At 43.6% G+C, this 5,825-nt stretch overlaps 1 pseudogene; it reads right to left on the bottom strand.

The window, feature by feature from the left end:
• Positions 1 to 482: 482 nt before the first annotated feature.
• Positions 483 to 1,134, bottom strand: LOC137764631 (oligosaccharyltransferase complex subunit OSTC pseudogene; annotated as a pseudogene).
• Positions 1,135 to 5,825: the final 4,691 nt, after the last annotated feature.

The raw sequence follows: 5,825 nt of genomic DNA, 5'->3' as shown, positions 1-5,825 counted from the left end.
GAAATGTAGGAAAATCCATAATGTCAAATATTGAACAGAAAGGCCCGCAGTGTTTGTTGTGGCCAATTCTGCATTAAGGAAGGAGACAGCAAAGCGATGGAGAGGTGCTTCAGTTTTCATTGATATGTTCAAAGGTAATTTTTTTTTTAATTCGAAAAAAATTATTTCTGTTCCTTTCTTACTGTTGAGGAAACAGTCTTAGATACACGTCTGAAGTCATGTACTATCACACACTGTTTAAAGGCAGAGCACTATAGGTAAAGTTGATCAGCCATCCAGGGTTCTCAGCATATGGGATCTTGCTTCCTGATTTTACCTTAATTTCTGAAAATCAGAAATGGCATCTCCAAAAAACGTTAAGGGCGTCGTAAGAAAGATCATTGTATATAGTAGCATAGTTGTAGAAATGGAGCATATTTTCTTTAAGAAACAAAAAACTAAGAAGAACATGCCAATTAACATCGTCAGTACGTCACCATAGGTCAGCAGGACAAAAATACTGTGATAAGCTTATCTCTTCCATACGCAGAAAGCATTCTAGTCCAAGCTTTAACACTTCCTATCTTTTCACAGATGCTTCTTTTTCTGCTGCTTCTCATTCTTTCCCACATTTCATGTTTGAGGATTGATACAGCCTTTAAAACTTCATTAACAGGAGCAAATCCATTATCCACTGATTTCTTCTCAAAAGGCAGGCTAACATTCAGATAGCCCGGCAGTTTCATTCTCGTGAATACTCTAGCCATGAAAAACTCAACAGGACACAAATCCAACGAATAGAACAAGAAATCTATTGAGTTTTGGAATGTTTGCTGCATTGGATCGGCCCAGGATTATGAAACCTAAACCTCCCATTGTAAACAGGAAGCTGGCTGCGGTCCTTCATAGTATATTGTCCATTTGCTCTGTAGGCCAAGGAATCTGCAGGCCTCCGAGGCCCATGTTCATCAGTCACAGAGCCAACACTGGGAGGTTCCACAGTGATGTCATCAATTAATCCTCTGGTGATGAGACGTAAAATACCAGAGCGCAGGCCGCCGTGGCCAGGCACCCAGGGCGGCTTCTTTAGCTCAAGTTGGGACATTGGAGTACTAAGCATGGGACTCAGGACAAAGTCTCCATGTTTTTGGCAGCAGAAGCAGCTCTCAAACCCTACACACCACCCAAAACCAGCTAAGATAATTTTTAAAAGACATTAAAATTATAAACGTATTAACTGGCAACTGCTTCTTGATAACAAATACATTCGTGAAATGGCAAGCAACCCTTCATTATACAGTCACTTGCTGTCTCCTTGATCCATCGCTGACTCACCAGTTCCCCTGCAGTTTGGCTGGGGCCCTCATCACGGACACTGCTCTGAGCCTTTCTAATATCATCTCCTAGGGACACTCTTCCAGCCCCACTTGCACTTGGAGGTAATCCGGCGTTGTGATGGAGTCTGGAGCCGAGTCCCTGAGTCTTCACTTCCTTCCTCTACGTCTTTGGGCAACTCAGCCTGTCTGTGCCTCAGTTCACACATCTATAAAAAGGGGTTTATCCTAGCATTGTCCTGCAGCTCACTTGAGATAATCCACACAAAGCACAGGGCTGGGGCCTGGCACACAGTCAACCCACACGAGTGCTCAGCGCTGTAACTGGCCTCCCGCCTGGGCTTCATGCCTCCTGTTAACAGCTTTCTTCCTCTTTCTGCTGGAGCCACTCAGACTTCACAGCCCCTGCTCTCTTTATCACGTTCCTGCCCACCCCATGAGTGCTGAGGTTTCCCAGGCTCTCTCTGCCCAAACTTCCTACGTGGCCTCTTTGCAACCATAGCAGTGGCTTCAATTCCCTCCCTCCCCATATATGTTGGTGGCCACCACCTGATTTCTCTATCCCAGCCCCTCGCCTGCCCTCCAGACTGGAGTATTCCTGTGGACCAAGCACCTGTCTCTCAGTCTGCTCAATCCAAACCTGTTTCAGACTGCCCTCGCCTCCAACTCCACACCACCAACCCCCCACCTTCTCCAATCCCTGTCTTTTCCACTCCCTCTCTCCCATCCTGTCATTCATTCATTTAATCCTCAACGTTCTGGAGCATTCACAAGGTTAAGAAAGATCTTTACAAAGTGGTCCCTAGTCTCAGGGATCTCCCAGGTCAGGGGCAGATAATTACAATGCAAAGAAGAAAGAGGTTTGACAGAAGGAAGCACAGGAATTAGGAGAGAGGGCAGGAGGGGGCCTATCTAGTCTCTGGGGTCAGGGCTGACGTCTCTTAAGAGGGCATGTTCAGCAGGAACAGACTTGAATAAATTTTCATCTAGGAGCAGGGCAAGGGTGTGAGGGAAGGCCTCTTAATCTATTGCTTATTACTTGAGGGAAGAAATAAGGATACCTCCAGGCCCTAGTCACTCTCGCCTGAGGAGACTCTGTCCTACTTCGGAACAGGCATTTATTATTATTATTATTTTTGGTCGTGCCCCATGGCATGCCAGATCTTAGTTCCCCAACCAGGGATCAAACCCACGCCCCCTGCAGTGGAAGTGCAGAGTCCTAACCACTGGATCGCCAGAGAAGTCCTAGAACAGGCATTTAAATGCATGTCTATCCCACAGGAAACAAGTATATTGCTGTTTCTGAGAGATCTCTTATCATTTTGCTTTTAAAAATTATATAGCTACCAAAAAAAGAATTTAACATTTATTACCTACGAATTTCTCTCAAAGGTCATGAATAGTCAGAAACTCTTGGATATGAGAGAAATTTAACCTACAAATTGATCTCAAATTTAATGACATTTTTATGAAATCAAAGGTAACGATGAAAGGAGCTGACATAATTTACATTTAATCCTCAGTGCTCTGGAGCATTCACAAGGTTAAGAAAGGTCTTTCCAAAGTGGTCCCTACTCTCAGGGAGAGTAGCCAGTGCAATAAAAATCTGTAAATTTTAATTTTGCACTTTTCTTCTTATCTTTTTTTTTTTTTTAATTTTTATTTATTATTTATTTATTATGTTTATTTTTGGCTGTGCTGGGTCTTCGTTTCTGTGCGAGGGCTTTCTCCAGTTGCGGCGAGTGGGGGCCACTCTTCATCGCGGTGCGCGGGCCTCTCACTATCGCGGCCTCTCTTGTTGCGGAGCACAGGCTGCAGACGCGCAGGCTCAGTAGTTGTGGTTCACGGGCCCAGTTGCTCCGCAGCATGTGGGATCTTCCCAGACCAGGGCTCGAACCCGTGTCCCCTGCATTGGCAGGCAGATTCTCAACCACTGTGCCACCAGGGAAGCCCTCTTCTTATCTTTTTGAGTCCATGCTTTCCCCACCCCCGCTCCTCCAGATTTCAAGGGTTTTAGTAAGACCTTGGCACATTTGTAGCCCTGGTGATAAACTTAGGGAATACATGGGTCATCAAAGACAAGCCCACATCAGCCAGGACAGAAAGGACAGTTGGCTTTATGCTCTCCCCAGAGGTAACAGTTTTCAGTGCTGGTTCCATTCCACCCAGAATGGTGACATTAGGCACCTAAACACACACTGGCAGGGGTGTAGGGGACCCGGGGGAAACAGAGGGCAGCACCTTCTGAAACTGAGTGGAAGGCACAAGGCTGATTTTTAAAACATTCCCTCCTTTACCAAAGTAATATAGCCTCATTAAATAAAATTTGGATAACATGGGAAAGTATATTAAAGAAATTTTATCCCACCTGGACCTGTTAGCCAAACACAAGTATTGCTCACTTTTTTATCTTCTGGTGATTTTCTCTGCAAAGAGTTGTTCCTTTTTTTTTTTTTTTTTAATGTAGTGGTAATTGTGCCTACTATTTCATATCCTGCTTTTCCTACTTACTGTACTGTGTTTCCTTCCGTCATTACTCACTTCAGTTTACTGTAAGGAGTCCATAAAATGTTATCATGGGATTTATCAAAGTTTTCTTAACCATTGCCCTATAGTCAAACATTTAAATTGCTTTCAATGTTTTGCTATTATACATTTTTTTTGTTATTTTCAGTGGCATTGCAATTTAAACCTTTTTTGACACTTAGGATTGTTTCTTAAGATAGATCTCAGAAGTGGAATTATTGAGTTAACAAATATGAATATTTCTAAGAGTTCAAATCCATATTGCTGAATTGTTCCCCAGAGAGGACTGTATTAATGTACACTGCCTCTAGCAATACATGAAAATTCCAGCTACCTGATGGCTTCAACTGCATGGCTATTATCACTAATTTTTTTTCTTCTGCTAACTTAATAGGTAGAAAGTGAGCTTATTTCTTTTTTTTTTTATAATTAAATTTTGTCATTTCTATTTTTTATTTTTATTTATTTATTTATTTATTTATTTATATATGGCTGTGTTGGGTCTTTGTTTCTGTGCGAGGGCTTTCTCTAGTTGTGGCAAGCGGGGGCCACTCTTCATCGCGGTGCGCGGGCCTCTCACTATCGCGGCCTCTCTTGCTGCAGAGCACAGGCTCCAGATGCGCAAGCTCAGTAATTGTGGCTCACGGGCCCAGCTGCTCCACAGCATGTGGGATCTTCCCAGACCAGGGCTCGAACCCGTGTCCCCTGCATTGGCAGGCAGATTGTCAACCACTGCGCCACCAGGGAAGCCCGTGAGCTTATTTCTTATGTAAACTTTATAATGTGGTTTATCATACATTCAGAGAAGTATACAAATCATGAGTGAATGTTCACAGAGTGAACACCCCCTAAGTAACCAGCACCCTGATCACGAAACTGAACATTACCAGAAGCCCAGAAGCCCCTGCTGTGCCCTGTTCACCCTCCTCTACCCCACACAAGGGTAATTGCTATCCTGACTACTCACACTGTAGGTTAGTGTTGGAAAGTGGCATTATTAAGAATTTTCATTTCCTTGATGACTAGAGGAGTTAACACATTTTTCCATGTGTTAGTTGATGAACTGTAGTTCCTCTTTTGTAAATTGTCTTTTCAAGTTCTTTGATGAACTGTAGTTGATGAACTGTAGTTCCTCTTTTGTAAATTGTCTTTTCAAGTTCTTTGTCCAGGAAATGGTTGACTCTTAAGCAATCTCCTAATGTGAGTTTGGCTAAGGTTGGACTGTAGTCATCATTACATTGTTCAAAAATGAAGTGTGTGTATGTGTGTGTGTTTATGCTCCCATGATCTCACTCTGACAATACTCCTCTTATTTATTTATGCTTCTTTACTGCAAAGCAAGATGGTGCCTCTGTAGGCAACACCTGGCAGGGGTAACTTTTCGGTGACAGAGCTGAGCCTAAATAGGCTCTGCTGTTCTTTCGGTGTCTGTGAGAATAACAGAAATAGGTCACTGAACCTTTTTAAAAATAGAACTGACACATTTGGGGATAGCATTTTTTCTGCTGAGATAGCACACAGTACAAGATGAAATGATCTCTAGAGGGTAGATGAATTTAGACACTTGATATTAAAAATAAATATTCTTCATGGCAGTAACTCACAGGAAATAGAGTGTCTTTCATAAGAAAGGTCTCTAAACATTGTCACCTTATGTAAAGTTTTCCCACCTCAGTTCCGGTGTGGGCTCTTCTGAGGGGCAAGCAATAGCTGTAGATGGAGAGAAGGGCCACATCATCAACTGTGGTCAGTGTTTGTTCCGTCACCAAAGTCAAGATCTCCTGTCTCACTGGGTTTGCTTTCTCCCCTCTTAAGTATTACACAACCGCCTGCCCACCCTTGGATGGCTCTCCATAGCTGCAAAACAGGCAGGGACAAGGCCATCTCGTCACCTGGGTGCAGCTCCATTCCAGGCCTTCCAAGGGCTTGATTTGTGGAAGGCCAGCTCCAGCATCTCTGCCCACAGGCTCCCCAAGAGCTGTCTAG

The sequence above is a fragment of the Eschrichtius robustus genome, chromosome 5 (assembly GCF_028021215.1).
Source record: "Eschrichtius robustus isolate mEscRob2 chromosome 5, mEscRob2.pri, whole genome shotgun sequence".
Classification (NCBI taxonomy): domain Eukaryota; kingdom Metazoa; phylum Chordata; class Mammalia; order Artiodactyla; family Eschrichtiidae; genus Eschrichtius; species Eschrichtius robustus.
Note: the sequence above shows the minus strand (reverse complement) of the source record. Positions and strands in the feature narration are given on the sequence as shown.